Source organism: Lissotriton helveticus, chromosome 8 (assembly GCF_964261635.1).
Source record: "Lissotriton helveticus chromosome 8, aLisHel1.1, whole genome shotgun sequence".
Taxonomy (NCBI): domain Eukaryota; kingdom Metazoa; phylum Chordata; class Amphibia; order Caudata; family Salamandridae; genus Lissotriton; species Lissotriton helveticus.
In genome coordinates this window covers 1,171,310,258-1,171,324,021 of record NC_136069.1, presented here as the reverse complement: position 1 = coordinate 1,171,324,021, position 13,764 = coordinate 1,171,310,258, and positions in this window count along the sequence as shown.

The window sequence follows — 13,764 nt, the reverse complement described above, 5'->3', positions numbered from 1 at the left end:
GGACGAGTGGAAAACTGCCTTCAAGACTCGTTACGGATTATATGAATACACTGTTATGCCGTTTGGGCTGTGTAACGCCCCGGCGGCATTTCAGTATTTTCTTAACGATGTCTTGAAGGAGTTTGTGGATATATGTGCGGTCGTCTACATCGACGATATTCTCATTTACTCAGACAGAACCGAGATCCACAGGCCCCATGTCTCTCATGTTTTACAGAGGTTGGGGGAAAACAAACTCTATTCAAAGCTGAGTAAATGCGAATTCGGTGTGACTGAGGTGGAATTCCTGGGGGTGATTCTGAGTCCTACTGGGTTGCAAATGTTTGAGAGAAAAGTTCAGGCGGTCCAAGAGTGGCCAATTCCCTCCAGTGTAAAAGACGTTCAGAGATTCCTGGGATTCGCAAACTACTACCGTAGGTTTATTTCGCAGTTTTCTCAGGTAGCGTCACCTCTGTCTCAACTACTCAGAAAAGGAGTTGCTTTTCTTTGGTCTAAAGAAGCAGAAAATGCTTTTGTGACTCTGAAAGAAGCCTTTACCACTGCCCCGATCTTGGCCCATCCTAAACCGGAACATCCGTTCATAGTGGAAGCGGATGCTTCAGAAGCAGCGATAGGGGCTATCCTGTCACAGCGGAACCAGACCACAGGGCAACTACATCCGGTAGCCTACATGTCCAAGAAACTCTGCATAGCAGAGACAAACTATACTATAGCCGAAAAAGAGCTGCTAGCAATAAAGAAAGCCTTCCAGGAATGGCGTCAACATCTGTGGGGGGCGGCGTTCCCGGTCACCGTGTTCTCTGATCATAGAAACCTCCAGTACATGAAAACAGCAAGGAACCTCACGCAGAGACAGATGAGGTGGATGTTATTCTTCTCAGAATACGATTTTATAATCACATATAGACCTGGGGTAGAGAACAGGAAAGCTGATACCCTGTCCAGGCAGACTCATGCTGGCAACGCACTCGGTGAAAAATCCCTAGAGGCGATAGTAGATCCGGGAAAGGTGGTTTGCGTTGTTCAGGCAAACACCTTCTTGGATTTGGTTCGCCAATCAAAGGCTCTAGATGCATGGGTGACTTGGGCTACTAGGGGAAGTGGTCGCACTTTGAAACAAGGGCTTCCTTTTCAGGATGGTAAACTATATCTACCTAGTTTAGCATTAAGAAAGAAGGCTTTTGAATGGTGTCACGATACCTTGTTGGCAGGTCACTCAGGTGTGAGCAAAACGATTCAGTTGTTGCAACGCCATTTCTGGTGGGAGACAATCAGGGAGACGTAACCACATGGGTAGGATCATGCGAGGAGTGTGCCCGAGCCAAGAACGAGACAGGAAAAAGTAAGGGGCTGCTGATGCCTCTACCCACACCAAAAAGGCCTTGGCAGACCATCAGCGTTGACTTCGTTACAGGACTACCCCCAGATCAAGGTAAAACGTCTATCCTGGTGGTAATAGATAGTCTCACCAAAATGGGACACTTCATTCCCTGTGTGAATCTCCCCACCGCAGGTCAAACAGCACAGTTGCTGTTAAGCAACGTTATTCGTTTGCATGGGGTGCCCGAGGTTATAGTCTCGGATAGGGGCCCGCAATTCATCGCCAGGTTCTGGAAGGCCTGGTGCAAGGCCATGCAGATCCAGTCTTCTCTCTCCACTAGCTTCCACCCTCAGACTGATGGGCAAACAGAGAGACTCAATCAAACACTGAAAAAATACCTCAGGTGCTATGCTGCTGAAGCCCAGGACTCATGGGTCTCCTTGTTGTGGATGGCCGAAGTGGCGTACAACAACGCCTGGCACAGTTCACTGGGGGTGTCTCCCTTTTGTGCCACCTATGGTTTTGACGCCCGAATTCTTCCTATCAGCATTCCGGAGGGGGTAGCTGATCAACCTACAGTGCTGGGGCAAATGTGTAACTTACAATCGGTGCACAAAAAGATCAGGGCTCATCTGCAGAAAGCAAAGACTGAGTACAAAAGAGGAGAGGACAAACATCGGAGGGCAGGTTCATCCTATGATGTAGGGGATAAAGTATGGCTTTCCACCAGGAACATCCGTTTCAAATTGCGCAGTAGCTTTCACCTCAGATACATTGGTCCTTATGTCGTCGTAAAACAGCTCAATCCGGTGGCTTACAAGTTAAAACTGCCGGGTACGCTCAGGATCCATCCAGTGTTCTATTGCAACTTATTAAAACCTGCTTTTGGTGCCAGGAGGCGTGTGCCTCCTCCCGTGCTTTGTGATGATGGTTTTGAGTATGTGGTACGGAGTATCAAGGACTCCAAGTACAGGAGGGGTGTCTTGTGGTATCTGGTCTCTTGGAAGGGGTACTCGGCTGAGGACGATTCCTGGGAGCCTGTGCAGAACCTCCATGCCCCGGAGGCTGTCTGCTCTATCATCGTAGGTTCCCTCTGCGACCTAGCCCTAGAAGGCGCTAGGGGGGAGGACATACTGGCAGGATTTTCCGGGTTGCGCCTGCATTACGGAATACATGTGGGTGCAAGCGCTAGGAGGAAGGACATGAACACCGGAACGGGAGCTAAAGACTACAACTCCCAGACTCCCCGGTGAGGGGAAGTATTAGAGCAGCTCAAACACGCTTCCTGTTGCATGTAATTTGTTGGTTTCCGGCTTTCCCCCGGAGGTTGTTTGGAGACGCTTCCAGCCGCGTAGTCGGCTGTCTTGAACTGAGCGAAGTCGGATTCTTCCGTGACCCGAGACCCAGGTAGTATCGGGACTGCAGGGAGTGACTCGCTAAACGGGCGAGCTATTCCAGCTACGCCGTGCTTGGATTTCATTTAAAAGAGCAGAGCGCGGTGGTTAACAGCCACACGTTACCTTTCTCTCTTCTAAGGAGTGAGTTAACTTCTATGAGAGTATTGAGGGACTTCAGCCCTTTGTTTCTTCCTGGATTAAAAGACTTGTTTTTGGCACACAGTTCGCGGAGCGCGGTGGTGGTCGAATCTACGCGCTACCGTGTACTGACTATCTCTCATCTTCACTTTTCCTGCTGAAATTAAGAGCAGAGAGGTTTTCACTCTATTTGAATCTAACAGTGGATACTTTAATGTGACATATACTTTCTGGGGAAGGTTGCAGTATATGTTCATGCCCTTATGCAATACAGAGTGGAGTGTGGTGGTTATTGCTTCCCACGCACTGCCGTTTCTGATAATAAGGAAGTCGTGGTTAATACTTCAATCCCAGAGAACCTTCATTTCATTTGCTATTCCAGCAAGGTGCTGTGTATATAATAGAATCCAGTTATCCGACTCTTTTGCCTTTTGTCATGGTATGCCAAATACAGGGGTGTGTTTTTTGTAGCCTATGTGTTCATGAGGGTGTGCATTTTCCTGACCTGTGTTTGTGTCCCACTAGGCTTCATAAGGTGACAGGAGGAGATTGAGGAGACGTATCGCCAGGGCCGTTTGCTTTCATACCATAAGGTACCTAGGTGTTCTTTAGTGAGATCATATGAGAGTAGCCTGTTTTCACTGGAGTAATTCTAAGTATGTGTTTTGTTATTTCAGGTATATCCCTTCCCTGCTGACCCTTCCCTTTCCCTTCCCTGTTCTTTTTATCCCTCACCTAATGGCTCAAAACCTCTGTGTGTTTGTACAAGAGGGTTTGTGACGTTTGGAAGTGGACCCTTATGAGCATCAATCGGATTTGTCACCCCGAGTGGGATGGGTATGCTCATGGGTATGCTCAGTCGGGCTGGACTGTTCCCATGAGGCACAGGGTCAAGGCTGATTTGCATATGGCCGTGTCTGAACTGGGGTGGGGTGGAGTGCAAAAAAACGATGGATTTAGGCCCAGATCTCTGTACTGGGATGAATGTATGACATTGTTCTGCATTCTGTCCATCAACTGTTGCTTTTGCATTTGTCACCCCGAGTGGGATGGGTATGCTCAGACGTGAGTCCCATGCTCTCCACACCACTGGAGTCAAGCTATCCTGGCTGAAGACGGCTGATAGCCAGAAACCGGTCCTAGGATGCTTGATTCCGGTCCAGGAAAGACATGGCTTGGCAGTTCGGGCTGGACTGTTCCCATGAGGCACTGTCATGAATCACTGGCCCTGCTCTCATCCAACTCACGTATGAGTAGTGTTGCCCAAGTAAGAAACCCACCCCTGTCCCGTGCTACCAGCACTCCAAGTGTGTCATGAGTGTTTATATTTATGGTGTTATTAATGCACATCTGCAGTTTGTCATACTATTTGTGTTTTTGTACATTTCTTGGGATCATTTGGTTTTACCAAGTGTTGTTTGATGATGTTGTTGTCAGGGCTGTCAGGGTCCGAGGAATGCCGAATAAGCCTGGTGGGGAGGTTTGGTTGCATTCACAGGCAAACGAGTGACTTTGCGGAGAGAGGCAGCCAGACTGGGAAGCTTCGGGAAGACGCTGTGAGGCGCACGCTGAAACCGGCACGCAGGTATTTGGTGCGCGATGCGTCACCGTTCCCTGGGTGTGGCTCTGCTATAAAAGACCACACCCAACGATGTTCAGCGCTTTGCCTTCTGCCTCCGACCTCCTGAGGTTCGATTTGGTGAGCTCTGGATCCTGAAGACGCCGGACAACGCCCTGGAAACTCCGAAGGTCTTCATCCTGCCTTCGCGCGTCGGACATGCAGGACGCTTAAGCTAAGTGGCATTTCCTTCTTTTGTTTGCATCTCCAGGCGCCCACCGCAAGCAAGCTACAGTCGATCCACAGAACTGAGAGACTTACCTGGATATCTTTTTGGGAACTTGTTGATAGAGAATAGAGACATTGTTGGAATTATTTGAATGCAAGAACTTTAAGGCTTTGAGAAGTATCAAAGCGATCTTTTGGGGCAATCATTGTTTATAAATGTGATTTTGCAAATCGTTTCTCGTTAAATATTGTTTTACCTAGGGTGTGAAGGAAAAGAACAGAACGCTGAGAATACTGAGTAAGTGGCTAATTAATGGTTAGGTATAAAGCGTGATGCAAGCGCTTGAAGGGAAGTAACTCATTCGCCTGTTCTTCATTATCACTTTACAGTGGAGAGTCTTTTTACCTGACATCCCTTCTGCATCACAACAACCCTGCTCAGCTTCTACCCTTCACGACGACTACTCAGACGCGACGCCGGACTCTTACTAGTCGCAGGTAGGCCTTTGCTTAACAGTTAGATAACAGACCCTTAACTTTAGTTATAGGACACTCAAGTAGAAAAGCCAGGAACTGGTTTTACAAAAGTTTTCCTTATTGCCTCGCAGGTCGACAACAAGGAAGCAGGTAGCGTCCACGATCCGGCCTACCTCCCTGATTTCTATTTGATTACCTCAGTGTTAGAAATCAATCACTAGGTGTTGCCTAGAATTTGGGGAAGTTGGTCCATAACGTCTCTGCGAAAACACACTACAAGCGACCTACAGGTAAGGGTGCTTGTAACCTTGACAGAAGGCAAAGCCCACGAAGATATTTTCGCCCAGACGTTATGGATTCTTCTATTGCAAATTCTTTGCAAGACATTGCAAATATGTTGACGGCAATACAAGCTGAAAATGCGGCCCTTCGAAGGGATGTTACCGATATTCAAAGCAGTATACAATCCGGTTCTAGAAATTGGGATTTTTCCCAAACTCAGAAATCTGTATTGAAACCAGCCACATTTCAGCCAGGGTTTCAAACTTTGCATTCCAGTTCTAGCTCGTCTACAACACCAACTCAGATTCAAGTTGTGACTCCAGTGACAGTTCCTTTAGCTCCACCTGAGAGGTTTCTTGGGGATAATAACAAATTCTCAATCTTTTTAAATCAATGTCATCTGCATTTTATTGCTAAACACGCAGCCTTTCCTGATGATTCCTCTAAAGTAGCTTTCATTCTGTCGTACTTAGGAGGTGATGCAGCTTTGTGGTCAGTACCAATTGTGGAACGAGATGACCCAATGCTTTATAATCTTCGGCTATTTAAGAACACTATGAAGAAATTGTTTGCCAAACATGTCTTTGTCCAATCTGCAGATCACGAACTATTACATCTAAAGCAGGGTTCATCGGATTTATTACACTACATATCCCAGTTTAATAGGCTAGTTATTGAAGCCCGTTGGCCTGAGGAAAAAAGAGTTTCCCTTTTTTACAAAGGGCTTAAAGACGAGTTAAAAGATATGGTCACTCAGATTTTAGATCCACCAGATACTATCGAGGACTTCATAGATTTAGTGGTAAAATTGAATCATCGTCTTTTAGAACGCAGAGGGGAGAAAGGTAAGACCGAAACTAGAGTGTTCTCCTTTAAAGAGAGATACAACAGTGTAAAAACTGAAAGCACACCCAAGGTGGATTCAGGAGTAGAACCCATGCAGATAGGTTCAATTAAAGGACCCCTGAGTAAAGAAGAGAAGGACAAAAGAAGGAAATTAAATCAATGTTTATATTGTGGCAAGTCTGGCCATTTCGTTAAAGAATGTCCTGTACGCCCAAATAGACCCAAGAGTAAGAATTTTGAGGTAGCTCTAGTACAGCAGTCGGAAAACTAACTGGCTCGACAAACCAAGAGGTCAGCTTGTCGAGTACGTTCTCTAGTTTGGCCTCAATTACTCCTGAAATAACTTCCCATCATCTTAGTATAAAAGTGACTTTACAATCTTTCACTAAAAAGGGGAAGGACTGGACGGTTGACGCTTTAATTGATTCAGGGGCTACAGGTAATTTTATCGATACCATGTTTTTGAAAGAATTAGATTTTAAAACCAAGTCAAAATTACATCCAGAGGTGGTTAAAGCGGTAGATGGTAAGGAATTATCGTCTGGACTGATTCAATTCCACACCGAAACTCTTTTGATGAGTTGCTTAAATGAACATAAAGAGAGCATAACCTTTGACATCATTGATGCCCCTCAATTTCGTTTAATTTTAGGCATACCCTGGCTAGTTAAGCATAATCCTAAGATCGATTGGGTAGAAAGAACCTTGTTATTTGACTCAGATTATTGTGTATCATCTTGTCTAATGACACATGATTCTAAATTACTAATCCAAGGCAGTAATTTCCCCTTGACCTCAAAAAGTGTATTATTTTTGGAAGGAGTTCCTAAAGAGTATTCTGACCTTCACGATGTATTTGACAAAAAAAAGGCCAACACTCTTCCACCTCATCGAGATTTCGATTGTCGAATAGATTTAGTGCCAGGGGCCACCTTGCCGTGTAGTAGAATATATGCGCTCACCGAGAAAGAAAACGAGCATCTAAGAGAATATTTAGATGAATATCTGGCCAATGGATTTATTCGACATTCTAAATCTCCTGTATCCTCCCCTCTCTTTTTCATCCCAAAAAAGGGAGGTGAGTTACGTACCTGCATCGACTATAGAGCCTTAAACAATGTTACCATCAAGAACAGATATCCACTCCCCTTGATCCCTACACTATTAGACCAGTTAAAAGACGCCACCATTTATACTAAATTGGATTTGCGAGGAGCTTACCATTTGGTCAGGGTTCGCAGTGGTGACGAATGGAAAACAGCATTTCGTACCAAGTTTGGTTTATACGAATACCAGGTCATGCCATTCGGGCTCTGTAATGCTCCCGCAGCTTTCCAATTTTTTATAAACGAGGTTTTAAGGGAATTTTTAGATATCTGTTGCATCGTGTACATAGATGATATTCTCATCTATTCCAAGAACACCATAGAACATGTGCAACAAGTAAGAGCTATTCTTCAAAAACTCCTTGACAACTCCTTGTACATCAAACTCGAAAAAAGCACATTTCACACCACAAGAGTTGAATTCCTGGGATATGTCTTGAGTCCAAAAGGAATTGAAATGGATCCAAAAAAGATTCAGGCAGTCCTTGATTGGTCCAGTCCCTCCTCAGTTAAGCAAATACAAAGTTTTTTGGGGTTTGCTAACTTCTATAGGCGTTTCATTTGTAACTTTTCCCATTTGATAACCCCAATTACTAGATTGTTAAAAAAAAATACAAAATTTGAATGGAGTAATGATGCTGAAGAAGCCTTTCAGAATCTAAAGCAGCACTTTACCACAGCTCCAGTATTAATGCACCCTGATCCTTCCAATCCATTCATTGTAGAAGCGGATGCTTCCCAGTTTGCCATTGGTGGCATTCTATCTCAAAGACATAAGGAAACAGGTCAGATGCACCCAATCGCATATTTTTCAAGGAAACTGACCCCTACAGAGCAGAATTATGCCATAGCCGATAAGGAGTTGTTAGCCATAAAAGCGGTCTTTGAAGAATGGCGCCATTACTTGTTAGGGGCAAGACATCCAATTACAATTTATACAGACCACAGAAATCTGCAGTTTTTGCGATCAGTGAAAGCTCTCACTGCTAGACAGTTGAGATGGACACTGTTCTTTAATGATTACAGCTTTGTCATTACGTATCGACCCGGAAAAGAGAATTTAAAAGCAGATGCTTTGTCACGTTTGGGAATTTCAGATGAGAAAGAATGTTCTCTTGAAAAAATTCAACCTGTACTGCCTGATCATTGCTTCAAGGTGGGAGTGATTGTTACTGATGTAATGGAAGACATAAAAAAAAAGATGTTAGAAAAGACGTTACAAGAATGGTGTACTTTGTATCCTCTGATGCAGTCCAAAGAAGGATTAATGTATATGAACGAACAAATTTTTGTACCTACACAAGAACTGCAAACTAGAGTGATACAATTACATCACGACACTTTGATGTCGGCACATCCAGGAGTGACTAAAACCAGTCAGATGATTAAGAGGAAATTCTGGTGGTCTTCTTTGTTAAACGATGTAAAATCCTATATTGAGACTTGTGTAGTGTGCACACAGAATAAGACACAACATCAAGCACCTAGTGGTCTCCTACTTCCTCTCCCAATTCCGCCCCAACCTTGGCACACCCTATCTCTTGACTTTATTGTGGAACTGCCTAAGACCAAAGAAGGTTTTGACACCATTTTAACAGTGGTTGACCATTTTTCTCGAATGGCTCATTTCATCCCATTAAAGAAAATTCCTTCTGCAAAAGAGTTAACTCAAGTATTCTCTACAGAAATTATTCGATTACATGGTATTCCTTCTGTAATAATTTCTGATAGGGGTCCACAGTTTATCTCTCACTTTTGGCAAACGTTGGGAGACACTCTAAACATGGACATTCGCACATCTTCCGGTTACCATCCTCAAACGGATGGTTTAACCGAAAGGACCAATCAAACCATAGAACAGTTCTTGAGGTGTGCTTTAGCAGAAGAAGAAAGGGAGTGGTCAGAAATTTTATGGGTCTTAGAATTTGCTTTCAATAACATGGATAATTCTTTCACCACTCTTTCGCCCTTCTTTTGCAGTTATGGATTCCATCCTAAGAATATCCCGGGAAAGGTGCAAATCCCTACGGTAATACCATCATTAGAAGATCACATTACAAAGTTAGTTCATGTACAAAGTCAGGCTCAATATCATTTAGCCCAAGCAAAAGAAGGTCAAAAAGAAACTGCAGATCTACACAGAAAACCACCACCTACCTACTCAATTGGAGATAAGGTGTGGTTATCCACAAAGAATCTAAACATCAAAATCAGTAAGAAATTTCGTCCCAAATTTATCGGCCCATTTAATGTTGAGAACATTATAAATCCTGTTAGCGTTAAACTAACCCTACCGGCTAGGTACAAATTTCATCCGGTGTTTCATGTATCATTGATCAAACCTTGTAATCCCATGACTAGATTTAAAAAGAAACCCGCACCCATACTTATTGATGGAGTCCCTGAATTCGAAGTTCAAAAGATTTTAGATGCAAAGAGAATTCGAGGGAAATTGTTTTATTTAATACATTGGAAGGGTTATGGTCCTGAAGAGCGAACATGGGAACCTCTTTCAAACCTGCAAAATGCGCCCCGATTACTCAGGACCTTTCATCTTCGTAATCCAAACAAACCCAAGCCTGTTCCGCAGATTTTGGGAGGGCTCTTGAGAGGGGAGTACTGTCATGAATCACTGGCCCTGCTCTCATCCAACTCACGTATGAGTAGTGTTGCCCAAGTAAGAAACCCACCCCTGTCCCGTGCTACCAGCACTCCAAGTGTGTCATGAGTGTTTATATTTATGGTGTTATTAATGCACATCTGCAGTTTGTCATACTATTTGTGTTTTTGTACATTTCTTGGGATCATTTGGTTTTACCAAGTGTTGTTTGATGATGTTGTTGTCAGGGCTGTCAGGGTCCGAGGAATGCCGAATAAGCCTGGTGGGGAGGTTTGGTTGCATTCACAGGCAAACGAGTGACTTTGCGGAGAGAGGCAGCCAGACTGGGAAGCTTCGGGAAGACGCTGTGAGGCGCACGCTGAAACCGGCACGCAGGTATTTGGTGCGCGATGCGTCACCGTTCCCTGGGTGTGGCTCTGCTATAAAAGACCACACCCAACGACGTTCAGCGCTTTGCCTTCTGCCTCCGACCTCCTGAGGTTCGATTTGGTGAGCTCTGGATCCTGAAGACGCCGGACAACGCCCTGGAAACTCCGAAGGTCTTCATCCTGCCTTCGCGCGTCGGACATGCAGGACGCTTAAGCTAAGTGGCATTTCCTTCTTTTGTTTGCATCTCCAGGCGCCCACCGCAAGCAAGCTACAGTCGATCCACAGAACTGAGAGACTTACCTGGATATCTTTTTGGGAACTTGTTGATAGAGAATAGAGACATTGTTGGAATTATTTGAATGCAAGAACTTTAAGGCTTTGAGAAGTATCAAAGCGATCTTTTGGGGCAATCATTGTTTATAAATGTGATTTTGCAAATCGTTTCTCGTTAAATATTGTTTTACCTAGGGTGTGAAGGAAAAGAACAGAACGCTGAGAATACTGAGTAAGTGGCTAATTAATGGTTAGGTATAAAGTGTGATGCAAGCGCTTGAAGGGAAGTAACTCATTCGCCTGTTCTTCATTATCACTTTACAGTGGAGAGTCTTTTTACCTGACATCCCTTCTGCATCACAACAACCCTGCTCAGCTTCTACCCTTCACGACGACAACTCGGACGCGACGCCGGACTCTTACTAGTCGCAGGTAGGCCTTTGCTTAACAGTTAGATAACAGACCCTTAACTTTAGTTATAGGACACTCAAGTAGAAAAGCCAGGAACTGGTTTTACAAAAGTTTTCCTTATTGCCTCGCAGGTCGACAACAAGGAAGCAGGTAGCGTCCACGATCCGGCCTACCTCCCTGATTTCTATTTGATTACCTCAGTGTTAGAAATCAATCACTAGGTGTTGCCTAGAATTTGGGGAAGTTGGTCCATAACGTCTCTGCGAAAACACACTACAAGCGACCTACAGGTAAGGGTGCTTGTAACCTTGACAGGCACAGGGTCAAGGCTGATTTGCATATGGCCATGACTGAACTGGGGTGGTGTGGAGTGCAAAAAAACGATGGATTTAGGCCCAGATCACTGTACTGGGATGAATGTATGACGTTGTTCTGCATTCTGTCCATAAACTGTTGGCTTTGCATTTGTCACCCCGAGTGGGATGGGTATTCTCAGACATGAGCCCCATGCTCTCCACACCACTGGAGTCAAGCTATCCTGGCTGAAGACGGCTGATAGCCAGAAACCGGTTCTAGGATGCTTGATTCCTGTCCAGGAAAGACATGGCTTGGCAGTTCGGGCTGGACTGTTCCCATGAGGCACAAGGTCAAGGCTGATTTGCATATGGCCATGTCTGAACTGGGGTGGTGTGGAGTGCAAAAAAACGATGGATTTAGACCCAGATCACTGTACTGGGATGAATGTATGACATTGTTCTGCATTCTGTCCATCAACTGTTGGTTTTGCATTTGTCACCCCGAGTTGGATGGGTATGCTCAGACGTGAGTCCTATGCTCTCCACGCCACTGGAGTCAAGCTATCCTGGCTGAAGACGGCTGATAGCCAGAAACCGGTCCTAGGATGCTTGATTCTGGTCCTGGAAAGACATGGCTTGGCAATTCGGGCTGGACTGTTCCATGAGGCACAGGGTCAAGGCTGATTTGCATATGGCCATGTCTGAACTGGGGTGGTGTGGAGTGCAAAAAAACGATGGATTTAGGCCCAGATCACTGTACTGGGATGAATGTATGACATTGTTCTGCATTCTGTCCATCAACTGTTGGTTTTGCATTTGTCACCCCAAGTGGGATGGGTATGCTCAGACGTGAGTCCCATTTTCTCCACACCACTGGAGTCAAGCTATCCTGGCTGAAGACGGCTGATAGCCAGAAACCGGTCCTAGGATGCTTGATTCCAGTCCAGGAAAGACATGGCTTGGCAGTCCGGGCTGGACTTTTGCCATGATGCACAGTGTCAAGGCTGATTTGCGTATGGCCATGTCTGAATTGGGGTGGTGTGGACTGCAAAAAAATGATGGATTTAGGCCCAGATCACTGTACTGGCATGAATGTATGACATTGTTCTGCATTCTGTCCATCAACTGTTGGTTTTGAATTCGTCACCCCGCGTGGGATGGGTATGCTCAGACGTGAGTCCCATGCTCTCCACACCACTGGAGTCGAGCTATCCTGGCTGAAGACGGCTGATAGCCAGAAACCGGTCCTAGGATGCTGGATTCCGGTCCAGGAAAGACATGGCTTGGCAGTTCGGGCTGGACTGTTCCCATGAGGCACAGGGTCAAGGCTGATTTGTGTATGACCATGTCTGAACTGGGGTGGTGTGGAGTGCAAAAAAACGATGGATTTAGGCCCAGATCACTGTACTGGGATGAATGTATGACATTGTTCTGCATTCTGTCCATCAACTGTTGGCTTTGCATTTGTCACCCCGAGTGGGATGGGTATGCTCAGACCTGAGTCCCATGCTCTCCACACCACTGGAGTCAAGCTATCCTGGCTGAAGACGGCTGATAGCCTGAAACCGGTCCTAGGATGCTTGATTCTGGTCCAGGAAAGACATGGCTTGGCAGTTCGGGCTGGACTGTTCCCATGAGGCATAGGGTCAAGGCTGATTTGCATATGGCCATGTGTGAACTGAGGTGGTGTGGAGTGCAAAACAACAATGGATTTAGGCCCAGATCACTGTACTGGGATGAATGTATGACATTGTTCTGCATTCTGTCCATCAACTGTTGGTTTTGCATTTGTCACCCTGAGTGGGGTGGGTATGCTCAGACGTGGTTCCCATGCTCTCCACACCACTGGAGTCAAGCTATCCTGGCTGAAGACGGCTGATAGCCAGAACCGGTCCTAGGATGCTTGATTCCGGTCCTGTAAAGACATGGCTTGGCAGTTCGGGCTGGACTGTTCCATGAGGCACAGGGTCAAGGCTGATTTGCATATGGCATGTCTGAACTGGGGTGGTGTGGAGTGCAAAAAAACAATGGATTTAGGCCCAGATCACTGTACTTGGATGAATGTATGACATTGTTCTGCATTCTGTGCATCTACTGTTGGTTTTGCCTATGTCACCCCGAGAGGGATGGGTATGCTCAGACGTGAGTCCCATGCTCTCCACACCACTAGAATCAAGGTATCCTGGCTGAAGACGGCTGATAGCCAGAAACCGGTCCTAGAATGCTTGATTCCGGTCCAGGAAAGACATGGCTTGGCAGTCCGGGCTGGACTGTTGCCATGAGGCACAGGGTCAAGGCTGATTTGCATATGGCCATGTCTGAATTGGGGTGGTGTGGAGTGCAAAAAAACGATGGATTTAGGCCCAGATCACTGTACTGGGATGAATGTATGACATTGTTCTGCATTCTGTCCATCAACTGTTGGTTTTGCTTTTGTCACCC